The sequence below is a fragment of the Mus caroli genome, chromosome 2 (genome assembly GCF_900094665.2).
Source record: "Mus caroli chromosome 2, CAROLI_EIJ_v1.1, whole genome shotgun sequence".
NCBI lineage: Eukaryota > Metazoa > Chordata > Mammalia > Rodentia > Muridae > Mus > Mus caroli.
Window position 1 is genome coordinate 52,220,996 of NC_034571.1, and position 19,267 is coordinate 52,240,262.

The 19,267-nt window shown below is 42.7% G+C and overlaps 1 protein-coding gene and 1 pseudogene across 4 annotated transcripts in view; one reads left to right on the plus strand and one right to left on the minus strand.

Moving 5' to 3' along the window:
• Positions 1–19,267, plus strand: part of Gpd2 (glycerol-3-phosphate dehydrogenase 2) — a 134,090-nt gene that overhangs the window by 32,844 nt on the left and 81,979 nt on the right. The window lies entirely within an intron of this gene.
• LOC110289312 lies at positions 2,838–13,473 on the minus strand (annotated as a pseudogene).

Here is a 19,267-nt window from a genome sequence, read left to right on the forward strand (position 1 = left end):
TGAGCGTCACCCTTTCTTTATTCTGAACCATGGGCACCGGACCTCAGGGCTTCCCAGGGTGTGTATGTGTGTGTGGCCCACGTTTACTGTCTAGCTATTGACTCCCTTCCCATCTGTTCATTGTATTTGATGCACTTTCTTTTCAAAAGATACGTTGGATTCTTGAGAGCAAATGTGAGAGAAGCTGCTTCTGCTGAGGCTGTTTCACGGATTCGGGACGTGAGCGTTAGGGATAAGATTCCTTCTCTCCTCTCTCCCCAGCTCTGTGATATCTCAACTGAAACTGGGAAATGCCAGTGCCAAAGGTCATGATATCTAATAGGTGTTGCAAAATTCGTATGTGGCTTATATCTTTTAACCATAGTAAGCATGTTTTACTATGAAGTTAATGGCTTAATTTTATATGTAAGTATTAATGGTTTCATCTTTTGAAAATCTGATTTTTTTTTTGTTTTTAAAACCAACTGATCTCACAGAGTAAACTTGATAGTGCTTTGGAGCAGCTGAGTTAGGGCTGGAGAAAATCAAAACACAGTAAGGGCCGCCTGATTTCTAGAGCATTTGTCACTGCATCTCAAGTTAGGCACTACCCTAATAGCACAGTGAAATAGATACCAGCAGCTTGGAGTCATTTATAAAAAGAAGCTGACAGGTTCTCGGCATGGGGGTGGGGGTGGGGGACCACCCTGGTCATATTCCAAAGTCAGTGAGTTGCATAGGAAATCCAACTGCATTTTTACTGACTCGTGTCCCTTTAAGAGACTACCTTAAGCTTATATTTGAGAGAGGGTAGCTAAGTGTGCTGTAGCCAGAGGGGTTAAGCAAAAAAAAAAAAAAAAAAAAAAAAAAAAAAAAAAAACTCCACAGAGAGAAGGAACAGTTTATTTTAACTGTTAACATAAAATCTCCCACCTGAAATACAGTTCTCTTGCCCCACAAAGTATGCACCGGTTAGAGCCACGGGGTGTGTAGGGATGATGGTGACTGAATTCAAGTTTGTTTGTTTTTTTAAGGAGACTCGTGAATTGCCCACGGTTTTGATAGGACCTTGGCCATGCTCCGTTTTTCTGCTGATGGTTTGTTGTGAAAAGTTTTGCCTTGTTATTCAGGTGTGGTCATCTGCTGTTCCCCCTGCTCGGGCCTGGTTTTTTAAGATGGTTCATACTGGACGTTTGCTGTCTTCTAGGCATAAATAAATCAGAAGGCTGGGTGTGATGGAGCACATCTCTAATCCTAGCACATGTGAGGCTGAGGCAGGAGGATCTCTGTGAGTTCGAGACCAGCACGATCTATATAACTACTTCCAGGGCAACCAGAGCTAGAATTAGTTACATAATGAGACCCCCCCCGCCCCCCCCCGCCCCCCAGTTTCAGGAAAGGAAGGAAGGGAGGGAGGGAGGAAGGAAAAAGGTAGAGAGAAAGAAGTGTAGAGGGCACTTTTATCCCCTGACGTCACTGTCGTCCAGAGGTTTACTGCTTATCTTATCTAGGCCCAGAGTGCTTCCAGCCTCTGAGACTTAGTGCTGAGTAAGCTCCTGGTTTCCAGTTCTTTCTGAGCTCTGGCTGGCTGGCTCAACCTAGTTATCATGGCTCAAATTCCTCTCCGAGCAGTCTGATGGAATGTAGCTTCTCTCAGTATCTTCCTGAATTGCTCTGCTTGGCCTCAATCTAACTTTTGCCATCTGTTTGGTTCTTCTGACTCCTCCTTGTTATCTGGATTGTTCTGTCCTTACCAGTGTCTAACTTGTTCTCTCTTCAACCTGTCTCTCTGAGACAATCCCGGTAAAACTGCCTCTTTCTTCCCTCCCTTTGCTCTGCCTCGCTTAAGTTGCCTCTTCTCTCTTCTTGTAAGAGTTGGGCAGATCCTATTGTGTCAAATCTTTCTCTGATTCATCACTTTGCCTCTCATTTAGACATCACTTTCAAACATGGTGCTTCTACAAACTAACTTCTACAAACTACCTTTACCTCATTGTTTGGGATTAAAGGGGTATACTAAGGGTTCTGTGTGTGCGCATGTATGCGTGTGTGCATGTGTGTGTGCGTGCATGTGTGTGTGTGTACACATCACAACTAGAAACATTTTTTTTCAGTAAATAACACAATTTCAGGGTTCACCGTGTGATCAAATATCCTGCAGCAAAGTAGAATAAGTTGGTGTTGAAGAACCTCCACATAGTGGTGTCCTAGGGAACTGTGCATATATTGTATCTTCCTCTCCTGCTGTTAGTATTCACCTGGCTAAGATCTACTTAAAATTTACCTTTCTTCTTTCTTTAAATTTTTTTTTCTGTCAGGTATTTTATCACAATTAATACAAATACAAATTTAGCAATGCATTTCAAAAACTCAGTTTAAATTTGGTTACTGTGGTTAAATGACCTTTCACAAAGTATTTTTTCTTGTGGTGCTAAGGATTGCATCCAGGGTCTTGTACATTAGGCAAGTGCACCCTGAGACCCCCTCAGAACATATTTGTTGAAATAAATGCCTTAGGCAGCTGACTATAGCCCCACAGTAGGGTTCTAAAGTCAGTTCCACCATTAAATACCTCAGTCAATTAATGAAATGTCATTGGAGCATCATACATATATTTATTATAAACATATTAGGAACAAAATCAATGTAATGATAAATTTATATAGACTACATTTTCTGATTATGCTTCTTTAACTGTAACTAGTAAAGTGAAGCAGCTAATATTATACTTTAAAAACACAACAAACAATCTAATGAATCATACCTAGGCATGCAGATAACTTCAGACCTACGATAAAGTTGTACACATGCACGGCCACAGGAGTAACACAAGCATAACTGCTCAGGACTCAGGACTGCTATTCCTCTTCTGCATTAGGGCAGCAAACAAAGGCACCCCCTCCCAACTCAGACAACTGTTCCAGGGAAGACACAGAGGGGTCCTGGTCTTTTAACATGGCTGGCAGTTGCAAAGTCTTGTCTTGAATGCGTGAAAGTCTCCCTGGTGTCAGGTACTTTAGCTCTTTAAATGTGGAATTTTTATCATGTTGAGTCTTTTTCATACTTTGTAACCGTGATGGAGAAGATACATCGTATCAAATTGGGCAAACTGCTTCAGTTTTTGAGTCAGGGGTTGTTAAATAGTTGGTTGGGTCTTTTGTTGTCTTGATCCTCTTCATAAACCTCAGCTTTTCCATTCTCCGCTTCTGGTTTTCCTGACCCTAGATTAGCCTTCCACATTTACTTCTTGGAGATGTTCCTTGGCTGCACGAGCCTCCTCAATATTTTCTCCTAAACTGACTTTTTCTTGTTGTTAGAATGTCTATGATTATATGTCGCATGTCTTCAATAGGCTGAGCCCCTGCCAGAATGGCTTTCTCATAGATTGAGATAATATTTTCAACAGGACTTGTGATTGGTTCAATACATAACAAGACATATCCAATATTTAACAAGTTGTTTTTTTTTGCATCTGGAATATTATGAATCAGGTCATTCAATGTAGCTAAATTTTCTTCTTTTGGGCACCCCTTATTAATGAGGTTCAGGCATTCAGAAATAGTTTTGTTTATTTTTTTCAGTAAATAATCTCTGTTCATCTTCTTCTGCCATGGTAGGCCAAAAGGACCCAGCTGGGTTTTCATTTTGCACCTTTGGCTCAGCCTGGGTGACTACTGAAATGAGGAGGTCTCTTTAGCCCCTTTCCTCTCGATCATCTGAGCTTTCCTCTCTGCTGTGATGTCTTTGAGCTGAGCTGATCTCTGAAGAGTTGCTCCTGCAATCGTGTATCTGTGCTGGTATCCTGACTTTACCATCAGTCTGTTATTAGGCAGATCAGTCCTGGCTGCATCTTTACGTGTTATGCTTCTTGATGGGGCCTTGTCTCTTTTTCATGTCCTGAGAAGAACTGGTTTTGACAACAGACACAACTGGTTCCGATCGATGTGATTCCTTCTCTTTCTTTTCTTATTTTTTTCTTTTTCAATTTTTTTTTTTTTGTTTGTTTGTTTTTTGTTTTTTTGAGACAGGGTTTCTCTGTATAGCCCTGGCTGTCCTGGAACTCACTTTATAGACCAGGCTGGCCTCGAACTCAGAAATCCGCCTGCCTCTGCCTCCCGAGTGCTGGGATTAAAGGCGTGTGCCACCACGCCCGGCGTTCTTTTTCAATTTTTATTAGATATTTTCTTCATTTACATTTCAAATGCTATCCCGAAAGTCCCCTATACCCTCCCCCCACCCTGCTCCCCTACCCACCCGCTCCCGCTTCTTGGCCCTGGCATTCCCCTGTACTGGGGCATATAAAGTTTGCAATACCAAGGGGCCTCTCTTCCCAGTGATGGCCGACTAGGCCATCTTCTGCTACATATGCAGCTAGAGACACGAGCTCTGGGGGTACTGGTTAGTTTATATTGTTGTTCCTCNTATAGGGTTGCAGACCCCTTCAGCTCCTTGGGTACTTTCTCTAGCTCCTCCATTGGGGGCCCTGTGTTCCACCCAATAGATGTCTGTGAGCATCCACTTCTGTATTTGCCAGGCACTGGCATAGCCTCACCAGAGACAGCTATATCAGGGTCCTTTCAGCAAAATCTTGCTGGCATATGCAACAGTGTCTGTTTGGTGGCTGGTTATGGGATGGATCCCCGGGTGGGGCAGTCTCTGGATGGTCCATCCTTCCATCTTAGCTCCAAACTTTGTCTCTGCAACTCCTTCCATGGGTATTTTATTCCCTATTCTAGGGAGGAATGAAGTATCCACGGATTGGTCTTTCTTCTTTGTGATTTTCTTGTGTTTTGCAAATTGTATCTTGGGTATTCTAAGTTTCTGGGCTAATATCCACTTATCAGTGAGTGCATATCAAGTGACTTCTTTTGTGATTGGGTTACCTCACTAAGGATGATCTCCTCCAGATACATCCATTCGCCTAAGAATTTCATAAATGCATTCTTTTTAATAGCTGAGTAGTACTCCATTGTGTAAATGTACCACATTTTCTGTATCCATTCCTCTGTTGAGGGACATCTGGGTTCTTTCCAGCTTCTGGCTATTATAAATAAGGCGCAAGTGACCCTTTTTTGACTGTAACATTGGCAAGGGGCCTGCTGAGGTCCTGTTTTGAAGTGCTGTGGGTACTACTGTGGAGGCTTCGGGTAGGTGGTCGTACAAGTGTGTTCTTGGACACAGTGCTCACAGATGTAGTGTCTGCAGACTTGGTGGCATCCAGTGTATTTGAGGGTTTTACACTGATGTTCTCAGGTTCACACTGAGCCTTCCTGGCTTTAGACACAGTAGTGGGACGTTTCTTGATTGTTGCAAGACTTTCGTTTTTGACATTGGGCAGCTTTTTAAATGAATTAATCTTAGACTGAACAATCTGGCCATGATAATAGCCAAGCACTCGTTTGTTTTAGACATGTTCGTGTCTTGTTTAGGCTTCTCTGCAGTCATTTGTATCTTTTTATTGTCTTTATGGTGACATGCCTGGTGTAATGTCACAGTCTGACCTTGGAAATCATCTCTCATTAATAATAACTGCACAGCTTAAATATTATCTTTCAAGTTATGTATTTCTGAGCTGGTTACTTCTCCAGCTTTTAATGGAATGCAGTAGTTCTCAACTGTACTTCTAATATTTTCTTCATCAGCCACTTCTGCTTTGAGTTTCACAACTTTTTTCCCTTTTTGGGTCTCATCCTCAGATGTCATCATTTTCTGATCTCTGGAGAGTTGATTTTCTGGTTTGTATGGAAACACTGTTTTTCGTGTTAACAGATATTCCTTGAGATTTGTTTTCTTTGTTAGAATTAGGTTGGGTGAGAGAGTTTTCCATATTCTTGCTGCAGACCTTTCAACTCCAGTTTTCTGAAACATCCAGGACATCATGCAAACAGCCCCAGCCTCACCTCTGAATGCTGGCTGGTCTTGCTTGGTCGGGGGACAGCTGAAGGTCCTAGGGCACCAGCAAGGTGTTTATTTCTCACAGCCCTGCCAAGGCCTCTTTTTAAAATTTAATTATTGTTCCTGTTGTACTGGAGATTAATCCCAGCGTCTCACACACTGTAGACAAGCATTCTACCACTGCATCATTCCATCAGTGTGTAATTTTTTAGGAATTGGTTAATTGTGATTTTTTTTTTTTTAGTACAGGTGGAGGGTGGGCTTAATGATAAACTTTTAGCTGAAAAGGCATTAAATGACATCGAACCCAGCCTAACACTGGAGAGAAAGAGACACCTTCTTTTGGGAGGCTCTCCTTCATCTGATTCCGGGCTGCCCGTAAGTGGAGTGGGAGACATGGGTGGTTGAGAGACGGAGCTGGGGAGCACTTCCAGAGTAAGGTTATGAAAGCAGAATTGGCGAGAGGGGAGCAATTTCCTGGTAGCTCTAGGAAGAACAGAGGTGGCCATGGAGAATGGAAAGGGGTAGGCTGAGATATGTCAAGTTAGCCCGAGACTACTCTAGTCTCTTCTCAAGTTAGGACAAAGGCATTTTTTTTGTTGTTGGTTTAAAGAAAAATAATTAACTTATCATTCACACCATTAAGGTATGAACTGGAAAAACTGATGTGATGGTGTGGTCTTCTCTCTAACCGACCTGTGGTTGATTTAACAGATCTGTTTAGCTGCGAGGGGCCCCTCTTGGGTGACATGCTATGTTTGTTCTTTCCATTACTCACTCTGGAGTTGCAGTGGGCTTTGTGAACTTACCCAGAGGTGAAATAGACTGGACCCTCCCCTCCCCTGCCCTCACCTGCTCTCCCCTGCCCTCCCCTGCCCTCCCCTCCCCTGCCCTCTCCTGCCTTCCTCTGCCCTCCCCTGCCCTCCCCTCCCCTCTCTTCTCTCCTTCCTTTTCCCCTTTTTTCTTTTTTCCTTCTTTCTTTCCTTCCCTCCCTTCCTCCTTCCCTCCCCTCCTCCTCCTCCTCCCCCTTCTTTCTCTCTCTCTCTCTCTCTCTCCCCCCCCCTTCTCTCCACCCCCCATCCATTGCATCAAACAAATCAAGGAGTGGGCTTTGGGAATAGGGATCTGTTTCGTGTGAGGAGTGGTCTTATAAGGAGATGGGGACCATGGAGATTCTGCTGATGAATCTGTCTTCCCCAGAAGAGTGTATGCGAAGTAACCCCTGCAGCCTCATTCAGCTTGCCCGCCTCCGGTACTTCTGTCTTGACAGATTAGCGATTGTAGACGGTTTTCCTGAGTCTTAACCTTGTTCTTCTTCCTGAAACAATGAATGTAGCAGTGGTATATTTCTTACATGACTGAAAAGCAAAGGCATGTACGGGTAATTGAAGTCCACAAGGATGTTCAGAGCATTGTTTTAACTTGTATTTCAGACTTTCCCTTCCAGTGAGCTATTTGTAAAGTTGTGAAAAAGCAGTGCCTTCTTATTGGTAGAATGGACACAAAGGGTTACCCCCCCCCCTTTTTTTTCTTTTGTCAGTAGCAAAAGACAAAATTGGAGAAGCGCAAAAAAATAGAATGATCAACTCTACTCAAAATAAGTCTTTTATTTTGTTCTTTTCCTTTTGAAACTGGGTCTCATTCTGTAGCCCAGTCTGGTCTGGAATCTGTGTGCCCTGGCTCCCTCAGCACTGCATTCACAGGCCAGAGCGACCCAGACACTGGTAGCAGCTTACCTATCAAATGCAACTGTGGGGTGGGGGGACTTGTTGCTGTGCACAAGGTATGAACGTCTTGAGACTTGGATCTTTCCCTTTCTTTCTTTCTTTCTTTCTTTCTTTCTTTCTTTCTTTCTTTCTTTCTTTCTTTCTTTCTTTCTTTCTTTCTTCCTTTCTCCAGACTCACCAGAAGGGAGTGTCAAATCTTAATATGGATGGTTGTGTTGTGAGCCACCATGTGGTTGTTGGAATTTGAACTCAGTACCTTTGGAAGAGCAGTCAGTGCTCCTAACTGCTGAGCCATCTCTCCAGCCCTGGATTTTTTCAATATAAGAAGGATAAGGACTTTTTGTCTCAGTCTTTCCCCTTCTGAGCAATTAGTCCAACCAAAAAGATCAGTGATCTGGCACGCAGTAGGTTCTTAGCTTGTCTGAACAGACCAGTAATCTGGCACACAGTAGGTCCTTAGATTCACATGCACCCGCTTTCCTCTTCTCAACATTGGAGCCTTGCATTTGGAACACACCTGGGTTTTTTAGGCATAAGAAGATGGAACACCAAACTTAAAAATCATTGGCTGGTTTATGTATTTTTGCCTATGTTAATAACTGAAGTGAGAGAAGACAGATACATTAGATAGGTTTCTGGCAGCATTTAAATTAAAAAGTTGCCTACTTGCCTTGCTGTTTTATGGCAAGCATCTCTGAATATCACTCTGCCTCTCAAGCACTCTCAACATCATGAAGAGCTGAACTGCAGTGGGTGAAGCTCTCCAATCTGAGAGTACATGAATGTTCACTCATGTGCTACCTCTGTTTGTTTGCCATATGGCCTTGAACTTGTGACCACACCTGTCCCCTAAGGTAAATAGTCCTCCACTTACAGAGGCATTTTACATAGTTTGCAACCAGCCTTTCTCTTTAAAAGTCTGACTATGAACGGTAAAAACAAAATTTCCAAGGTGGGGGTAATAGGTAGAGGCACAAAGATCAGAAGTTCAAGGTCAACCTTGAATGTAGAATTCCTTCAGCAATACCTCTCTGTGTTATAGTTCAGGGTCCTATTGGCCACTATTGCTTCACTATTTTAGATTCCACTATGAGATCATGTAGGCTTATGTTCTCTAGGTGTAGCTTATCACCTTATCATAACAGGTTAATTAAGGCTGTCAATTATAGTGCTTTCTTTCTTTTTTTTTTTTTTTTTTTTTTTTTTTTTAAAAGGACTTATTTATTTTACTTATATGAGTACATTGTAGCTGTCTTCAGACTCACCAGAAGAAGGAGTCAGATCCTATTATAGATGGTTGTGAGCCACCATGTGGTTGCTGGGAATTGAACTCAGGACCTTTGGAAGAGCAGTCATTGCTCTTAACCTCAGAGCCATATCTCCAGCCCTCTTCTTCTTTCTTAATTTTATTTTTTTACAGTCTAGTTGTTACCCCGTCCCGGCCCACCCTCCCACAGTTCTACATCCCATCCCTCCTCCCCCTGTCTCCAAGAGGATGTGCTTTCCAAACCCTGTCAGGTCTCCCCACTCCCTGGGACCTCAAGGCTCTCGGGGGTTAAGGACTTCTTCTCTCAGTGAGGCCAGACCTCACAGTCCTCTTCTGTGTATGTGTCGGGGTCCTCACCAGCTATTGTATGCTGTCTGGTTGATGCTTTCCTTTCTTTTTAAGTAGAATATTTCATAGTATATGTAACTTGTGCTTTTCTACAAAGGATGAGGTGTCACACACTAGGGAAAATTTCAGAATGATGAACTGTATATGAAGTAGGTAAGTTGAATATTTGGTTGCCAAACAGGGTTTTTGTTTTTGTTTTGTTTTGTTTTGTTTTGTTTTGTTTTGTTTTTTGTTTTGTTTTTTTTTGGTTGTTCGAGACAGGGTTCCTCTGTATAGCCCTGGCTGTCCTGGAACTCACTCTGTAGACCAGGCTAGCCTTGACCTCAGAAATCTGCCTGCCCCTACCTCCCAAGTGCTGGGATTAAAGGCATGTGCCACCACTGCCTGGCATGCCAAACAGGTTTTAAACTTGTATTTAAAAAATATTTTATGGGTATGAGTGCTTCCCCTGTACTACACACATGCCTGAGATGTACAGAGGCTAGAAGCGGGAGCTGGAGTTTCCAGAATTGGAGTTACAGATGGTTTGAAATGTACACTGCTGGGGTTACAGATGGTTTGAAATGTACACATGGGTGCTAGGAATCGAATCTAGGTTCTTTGCAAGAGCAACAAGTGCTCTTAGCTGCTGAATCATCTCTTCTCCAGCCTCCTTAACAGTTGTATGTCAATCCCATAGGTGAATTGCTGAGATATGGAAGCCAGTCTCTCTAACAAGCAAGCTCCAAACTCAGGGCTTACAGCAAGGGTTTCGTATTGCTCTTAGCAATCAGCATGGGGAGGTGAGGGACCCATTTCTTCTATGGTTCAGGGGCTTGTTACCTGTAAGGTTCTCCTGCCTGCAGCCCCATTTCTCTGGAAGAAGAGAATCATGTTGTTAAGCATCCAGCCATTACATGTGTCCTGAATGTCATTTTTAATCTGGCTGACTAATGAGCTGTTTCTTATGATGAGAGTTTTATTGTTAGGGCTTATACCAAAAACATTCATCATTCACTCGCCTCTCCTATTTAGAACCCTTTGCATAGATTCCTGGAAAGACTTGTTTTTTTTTTCTTTTCCTCCTAGAAATATAACTAAGTGTGTTGGGAATGTGCCTGGTATCGAAAGCTTGATGAGGATTCGGAATACTTTGTATTTTAGATAAGGCCAGTTGAAACTATTCTTAACCACTCTATATGGTTAAACTGTGTCTTATGAGACATTCTTCATCAAAGCACTGAAATTATGCAGACAGAGCTGGGAATGTTCTCTGAAGAGCATCCTATCAGTTTCTATCTAATTTTGGTTTTTATTTAACACTTAGCCCTCGAAAGTGGGGCCACGGCGGCAACTCGAAGTTCTAACTCACACTGGGCCTTCGAGGAGTTTGGGATGCTATTTTGTGGCTGGCATACAGAATCAGCGAGGTTAACTGTACTTCTGTAGGTCACCCCCGTGAGTCAACGGCTGAGCTAGGATTAGCGCAGACAGCTGGTGAGCTGCTAGGCTGTTGCTAACTGAGCGGCACTGACATTCACTCTGATTTGACTTTGCATTTCATTTCAACTATTTATTCATTTTAAGGCCTTTTAAAGAAACTTTTTAGGGATATTGTGGGACGGAGGAAACTTTCTATAAATGCCCTGGGAGAGCCCTCTTGCTTCTGTTCTTTTTTTTTTTTTCCCCTCCCAGCCTGATAGCTACATATTTGTGTTTGGAAAGCTTTCTCTAGGTATCTCCCACCTCCCAGTTTAGGATAAAAGATACTTTTAAGTTAGGTAGACCCAATCTGACCCTAATCTTGTTACCTGAGATTTTTCAACAAAAACTTTCCAAGGTCTAATTGTGCAATAGCATGAGTGCATCTTACTTGTATTTCATGAAATCTCCAAAGAGATGGAGACTGCATCTCATGATTGAGCATGAGATATTTTGAACAGAAGATTCAAGTGTAGTAGGCTGGTCCCTTGACTCAGTGGGTCAGAATGGTACTCATTTGAAAGGGAGAGGGGGCTAGTGAACAGTTTCAGTGCCAGGTCAATGCCTTAGGGAGAGTTTTAGGGACAGGTACTACTTCATCTGGGTCCTCTCTGTGGCTGCCCAGCATGCCTGACAGCAGGCTAGAAGGATGTGCCAGCATTTCTAGACTTCACTAACTGCATTGGAAGTTCTGCCTTGTACAAGGTCTATGGTGGTGCACATCTTTAATCCCAGTACTTGGGAGGCATAGGCAAGCATATGTCTGGGAGTTCCAGTCCAGCCTGGTCAACATAGTGAATATCAGGATAGCCAGAGAAATGCAATAGAAAGACCGTGTCTCAAAACAAAAGCAAACAATCAACAATAACAACAAAACCCAAACAAACAAACAAACATCCTCATTCCTTTTGACAAAGATGTTGGCTGATAAGGGGGTAATGTAGCAGAGCTGACATTCAATTTGGAATCAGAATGAATCAGTTTCTAAGTTTCAAATATGTGCTGAAGGAATAAGTAAATAGATTCTTTTCAGGTCAAAGAATAACTCCTAGGACATGGGGTGTAGTTCTGTGGTTAGAGAGCTTTTTAATTTTATTATTATTATTATTATTATTATTATTATTAATTTATTTACTTATTCACTTTACATCCTACTCACGGCCCCCCTCCTGGTCACCTCCTCCCACAATTCCTCCCCTGTCCTCCCTCTCCGCTGAGCGGGTGGGGTCTCCCTGACACCCTGGCACATCAAGTCTCTGCGGCTAGGCACATCCTTCAAGAGTTTTTCTTACAGGCTTAAAAGCCCTGAGTTCAATGTCCTGGACTACACTTTATTGTTGTTGTTGTTAGTTTGTCTTTTTTTTTTTCCTTTTTTTCTGGGCTTCTCTGTGTGATAGCCTTGGCTGTCCTGGATTCACTTTGTAGACCAGGCTGGATTCAACAGTCATCTCAGAACTCACAGGGATCGGCTTGTCTCAGCGTCCCCACCCCTCACCCCAGTGCTGGGATTAAAGGCTTGTGCCACCACTCTGGTTTAGATTTAAGAAAAGAAAAAGAAAACAGAAGGGAAAAAGGAAAAGAAAAGAAATACACAAAAGGAGACCTCTTCTCCTCTGAGGGGACTGGGAGGGACCTGTGGATCTGGAGGAGATGGGTGGTGGGAGGGAGAGACTGGAGAGAGAGGAGGGGAAACCACAGCCTGGATGTAATATATGAAGATAATAATAATAATAAAGGTCTCTATGTATTAATGCGATGCTGTTGAGAGGTGGGGTGGGCTAATAGCTGCTGGACAGGCAAGAGTTGCATCTTTTCCCTTACCTCTTTGTCCCCTCAGCCTTGGGTTTCTTCTCTAGACCTCCTCTTTCTTTCTTTAAAACAAACAAAAACAAACAAACAAAAGAAACAAACAGACATTTATTTTATGTGCCTATATGAGTGCTTGCATGTATGTATGTGTTCCTTGTGCATTCCTGGCACAGGGGGAGGCCAGGGCAGGGGTTCAGGAGTTATAGGCAGTATTGAGCAGCCATGGGAGTCCTGGGAATCTGGGTCCTCTGCAAGAGCAAGTGGCCTTCACTACTGAACTATCTCTTCAACTTGCAGATATTCTGATCCCAAGCAAGAAATTAGATTTGGGCGGCAATGTCGGTCTGAGGCATCCGAACCTTTACTGCATTATATATTTAAAGATAACTATTTGAGGCTAGTGGATGACACAGTAGGTAAATGACCTTGCCATGAATTCCGATGACCTTGGATCAATCTCTGGAACCCAGATAGGGAGAGAATGGACTCTCAAAGTTGTCTTCTTGTCTCCACTTACATGCTATGTTAGGTACACATGTATGCGTGCACACGGGCACACACACACACATACACACACACACACACACGATAGTAATACATTCAATTAAAAAGAGGAAATTTGATTATTTATTGAAAACCAATAGGTAACATCTTCAAGGCCTCTGGTTGTTTAGTCACATAAGTTAATGGTGTTAATTTATTTGAATAGTTCAGACAGAGCCGACCCCTTTTCATTTTCCAGTAATTCCCCTTGAATCTAACAGTTCATCGATGAAATTGTGTACTATGGCGGAAAGTGACAGTTGCTCGGAAACTGAATCTGAGTGACCTTCTGCTCTACTACCCCAAAGTTTGGTAATCGATTGCAGAGGGCTCTGTGCACGTCTGAAAGGAATCACAGCCACAGATCGGCTCTACAGCGCCTTCAGGGTGCACGAGAGGTCCAGTCTCAGTGCCTGGGAAGAGGGTGTGCTTATCACTTTTCATGCTGCCTACTTGACAGAGGAGACTTAAGGGAGGAAGAATTCACTTTGGCTGACAGTTGATTATGATGAGAAAGAGGTGGTTCAGCTGCCAGCTCCTGACTCCTGGTGGTGGTAGCTAACTGAGAACTGCGTCTGGTCAGTGAAGCCACCTCCGAAACCCACAGAACCAAAACAGTACCACCTGCTCGTATCCATGTGTCCAAACACATTAGCCTGTGGGGACACCACACGTTTATTATGTAGCAACAAACTTGTCTGGTTTTCTGTGGGAGTGAGTTACCCTGTATTAACTCCTGCAGAGTAAGCATGAAGCCCTGGTCATCTGCTTACACCGAAACACGTTGCTTAACTTGTCATGTAAATCCAAGAAAGGGCATCAGTTTCGCTACGAGAGGATCCCGGAAATGAAGAGCATTCCGACTTCCGAAGATAAACCATTTGAAGATGCTTGTCACTTTTTGCCTCTAGGAACACACAGATATGGTTAGTGACAGCAAAACAGGAAGCAATTTCTCTCCAGTCTAACTGATTCCATTGATTGAATGGCATAATATGGGCGAGCGAGCGAGCGAGCGAGCGAGAGTGATTGTTGCTGCCTGAAGTGATTTGCATGAGACCTACTTTATACTCCAATTATTACTGTACATGATTACAGGACAGCCTGGCTGTTAATTGCCTGTGGTCTTTAAATATGCACTTCTTTCAGAAATAGACACTAATTATTAGATCTTGTTTTCGGTCTCACCCGAAGTTGCAAATGTCTAGGAATGTTTTTTTTTTTTTAAATTTGCAAGTCTAATGGTGCTCAGACATAGTAAAACTGATTTCACTGGGGATCCTGCTCAGGGGAAATGCTTTCTTGGTTACTATAGATTATGAACTTGGCTTCCAATTCTAGGTAGGCGCAAGTCTCTGTCTTTTTAAAAGGTGATATTTCATTTTTTATTTTGTGCCCACATTTGACTATCCACACATACATGCAAATGCCTGAAGCCAGAGTCTGATAGATTCACCTCCAGCTGGAAATACCTGGAGATTTGAGCCGCCTAATGTTTGTGCTGGGATCCAAACTTGGGTCTTCTGGAAGATCAGTATGTGCGCTTACCCACTGAGGTCTCTCCAAACCCTGTGCATGTCTCTCATAATACTGGAGGGATTTCTTTTATTTTTCCTTGTGGTACTGGGCATTGGATCTAGGGTGTTCACATGTTAGTCAAGACCTCAACCACTGACTTATAGCCCAAAGCTCACTTTTTAAGACAGGATCTGAACAAGTTGTCCATGATGGCCTTGAATTTTCTATCCTTCTGCCTCCCTAGTAGATGGGACTATAGACCCTTGGTTTCAGTGGCGAGGTTAGGTATCTAGTCCTTCATTTGGAAGTGCTTGCCTAGTTCTGGGTTTAGGCTTGGGACAGCAAACTCACATGCCTCCAGGGGACAGACTGGTGAGTTGGGTAACACCAGTGAGTGTCCTGAAGCTCACAGGCTCTGCCCTACCTACAGGCCACAGCTGCTGGTATTCAAGTTTTCATAGGGTAATCTGAGTTTGGAATTTTGAGATTTATATGAAACCGCGCAGTTTTTAAAGCTGGACGTGTAAGCCTGATTTTAATAGTTCACTGACAGGAAAGAGCAGGCTTGGGTATATTCTAGACTTAGCACATGCTGTACCCCCTTCCTTTCCTAGTGTCTTCCAGCTGATGTCCACTACTCTTGATTTAGCTGGCCTTCCTCTGGCCTTCCTAGGGAAGCTTGGCCAGGATTTATGAGATACCTTCTGGGACTGCCTTTCCTTCCTTCCTTCCTTCCTTCCTTCCTTCCTTCCTTCCTTCCTTCCTTCCTTAACTCTCTATAGCTGGCTATGACCTTGAACTACTGATTCTCTTGCCTCCATTAAAGGAGTGTTGGGATTGCAGGCATGTGCTACCCTACCTGTTTCATGTAGTATTGGGGATTGAACCCCATCCCCAGGTAAGCACTGCTCTGACTTAATGATCACACAGACACAGACACAGACACACACACAGACACACACACACACACACACACACACAGAGTCCCCTGTGACTTTTAGCCCCTTCCCTGCCTTAAATACCCTGCAAGTAATATTATAATTACCACCTTATCCTTTTGTCTCCTACTCTGTGGAATGCTTGGGGGACTTCTCAGTATAGTGATTTGTTGAGAGAGTGGTGCTGAGTCCAGCCTCTGCAGATCCCATGAGCACTAGGACATTTTAGATGCATCCATCAACAAAGCTCATCTCCCAGATTCCTGTCTAATTACACTGTCCGCTTGGAAAAGGAGACCTAGGAAAGGACAGATCCAAGAGGAGTGGCACACAAAGACCCTTTCTTAAACACTGCCATTACTTACCAATACTGCTTTATTATCTCTAGTTCCTCCCCCTCCTTTATTTCCGTGAAATCAACATATTCTAGAGAAGGTAGAGTGCAGATGTATTTTTGTAACTCAAAGCCATATGAAAGCCAAAATGAGTCTTTCTCCTGTCATAATTCTAAGTAGGGCCTTAGGCTGTGTTTACTGCCTCTAAAATAAGCATTGGTGCTTTGCTTCTCAGTTGCAACACTTTCCAGCTTTTTCGAAAGAAATAAACAAAAATAAAACGTTATTTTAAAATACCGTCAGAAATTAAATAAATCACCCTCAATAGTACTGAGTCTGTATATAAGTATATATATTTCTAAATTGGAGGAACTCTTCAGTACAACTTCTGCAACAATTAGTACCCCCACCTCCATATTAAAAGTTTTCTGCATCTTGCCAGTGGTTTACCTCATTCTGTTGTAACTAGTTAGTCTGCTTTTGTATTTATTTCCTTAAGATTCTCTGCACAGTCATCTACAGTATAGAAGTGTAGGACTTGGTCTCTGTTCCCAGGCTGTGTCGCTACAATTCCAGTTCCCCTGTGAGCTGGTCACTCAGTTTTGGGATAACTTCCTCCTCTGTCTCAGTCCTGGCTTCCTAAGTGGAGAGCAAGACACACCTGACTCAGGTTTGCTATGAAGATTCAATGACCAGGAAAAAAAAAAAAAAAAAGCAAACACCCTATAAAACCACTTAGAACCTAAGTGCTCTAACCACAGTTCGTTATTATTTTTAAGTCACTTTTATTGAGGTGCAATTTGGGTAACTGCTTCAATGTAGTTGAGATCAAGTCTTTATAACATTCCCAGTTATGTAATTATAACCGCAGTTAAATTACAGAATGTTCTTTCAACCTCAAGGTGTTTCTTGTGCCCTCTGTAGACAGTGTTCTCCCAAGGCCTGAAATCACTGGCCTATATAAACAATAAACATTGTTTATATAGAATGATCACAATCATGTAGTACAGAGATGCCCGAGTCTGGCTGCTTTTGCTCAGCACAGTGATTGGTTGGTTTTTCTGTGTGTGGCAAGTCATTGTTTTCAGGCCTGTAGGTCACAGAGTAACTTGGTGACCACTCTGTATTCATGGGCACTCATGCATGTATTGCTTAGGTTTGCCTGTGCTCTGGTAGAAAGTAAGCTCAGACTTTAATCTGAATTCAAGGTTCATGCTCTTCATCATTAGCTCTTTGTAAAATCACTCACTGATCATTATTCCATTTCAGATGCATACCACAGTTTAGACACTCACCAGGTATGGTGGTGGTTAATCTCAGTTTTCAGTTAGTCGAGAATTGGAATCCTTCAGAGATGGGCCTCTGTGCATGCCAGTGGGGGATTATCTTGCTTAATGGAGGACAGGCCACTAAAAGGCATGCCAGTCACTCATAGCAGTTGAGTGTTATCCAAAGGAAATGAGGAAAGAGGTTCAAAAGCAGGAGAAAGGTTTCTTGGATACTGAGCGGACAGTCAGGTGTGTGATTAGACATTGGTGGGAGGGATTGTGGGAGCCAGGTGCCTTGTGATGAAGCAGGTGATGGTGTGGTGTGTATGTAACAATTTAGATACTAATGAGCTTAGTGGGTCAATGCTCAAGCTGGATAATTCAGAGGCTTAGTGAATCTTTAAAGGATTTTTAGGATGGATGTTGGAAACATGAGATGTTGGAAACCTATATTCCCCATATGGAAACATGGTTGTTTTGGACGAGGTCTTGAGGTCTTGCCCTATAGTCCAGGCTGGCCTTGAGTTTTTCATCTTCCTTCTTCCCTGCCTCTTGGGGCTGAGATCAGAGGCATGTATCTACCATACTAAGATGAGAGAAGTGTTTTTAATATAGAGATAAGACAGGTTGAGATTATTCCCACAAAAAGTCAGGAACCACGTAGTCACTGGAAATGACTCTACACCCCCCCCCCACCCCGCCTTGCACCTCACCCACCTACTAAAGGGGGAAGCTGAGTTAGTTCAGGCTTCCCGGTGAGACCAGAAGAGGGAGTTTGAAGAATTAACAAGTTCTAATGAACTAGACCATAATATGGTCTTTAAACTTATTTCTCAACTATTTCTAGAAAACTTACAAGGCAGAAAATGTCAGCAATTCTGTTGACGTGTGAAAACGCTCTGGCGGTTTAGTCACTTGTCAGTCCCATGTCCAAATCCTTCCCATCTGTCATAGTGTAGTTCTCCCCTCCCCCAGTGGTCATAGTCTGCCCCTACCCCCCATGTTGGCATTTGCTTTTTCTACAAATGTGGTATGTATGTATGTATGTATGTATGTATCCATACATCCAGACTACCTCTCTGCGAGTTCTATTTCCCTTCTCATTAGTTGAGGAAGACTAAAGCTATAGCTAGAAGAGTCCAGTCCTTCACAGAGTCTAGCAGGTTTTTTTGTTTTTTGTTTTTTTAATTTGGCTTGTTACATGAGGAAACAGTTATTAATACACAAATAGGAAGAGTCATATGCAGAATGGGATTTTAAAAAAAGTTTTAGCACTTGAATTGATAATTTAAAAGTTAACAAACCATGTTGTGAATATGAAGGTCAAAGGACAGTTTGTTGGAGTCTTTTCTCCTCTCCTGCATGGGTCCTGGGGATTGAACTCAGCTTGTCAGACTTCCAAGACAGGGGGTTTGGAAACCCTGTGGCCCAAGACAGGGTTTCCCCAACTTCCTCTAGATGATAATTAATTCAATTATAGGAAATAGTTTTTAACTGAATTGAAAAAAAAATCTTTATCTTGAATAAGAGGAGTAGTTCTCATGTAAGAGCAATGACCGCAGTGGAATATGCTGATAAACATTTGAAAGCCCCAGCTCTTAGGTCAGTGTGGTGCCAGTCAGGACTGCATAAACTATTCCAAGCCATCTAAGATCCATTCTTAGAAGACCTGAGAGCTCCTCTTCTTGAGCAAACTTGCCCCTGCTCATTCAGAGCTTCATAGGTGACTCATGGCAGAGCGGGAGAAGAGCCTTCACTGTGCTCACCTTGTGAGGCAATAGAGAGAAGCAGGATTTGTGGTCTTTCGATATCTAATGGAGACACATGGGCCAATCCACATTTATCACAATCCTGCCTTGTGATAAATGAATTTATATACTACAGTAAGAAAAAAAATCCAGCAACTCATTCTTCTGTATGTTTGTGGTTGTGGCACTGTGATACATACATACACACACATATCTATCACACATACACATATATAATATAATGTGTATGTAATACATCTAAGTTGTTTTTAAACATGTTATCCTCTGTGTAATGCAGGCTGGCTTTAGGACTCACCTTTGACCCTAGAATGCCTTCCTGCCTTTCCTTTCCTTTCCTTTCCTTTCCTTTCCTTTCCTTTCCTTTCCTTTCCTTTCCTTTCCTTTCCTTTCCTTTCCTTTCCTTTCCTTTC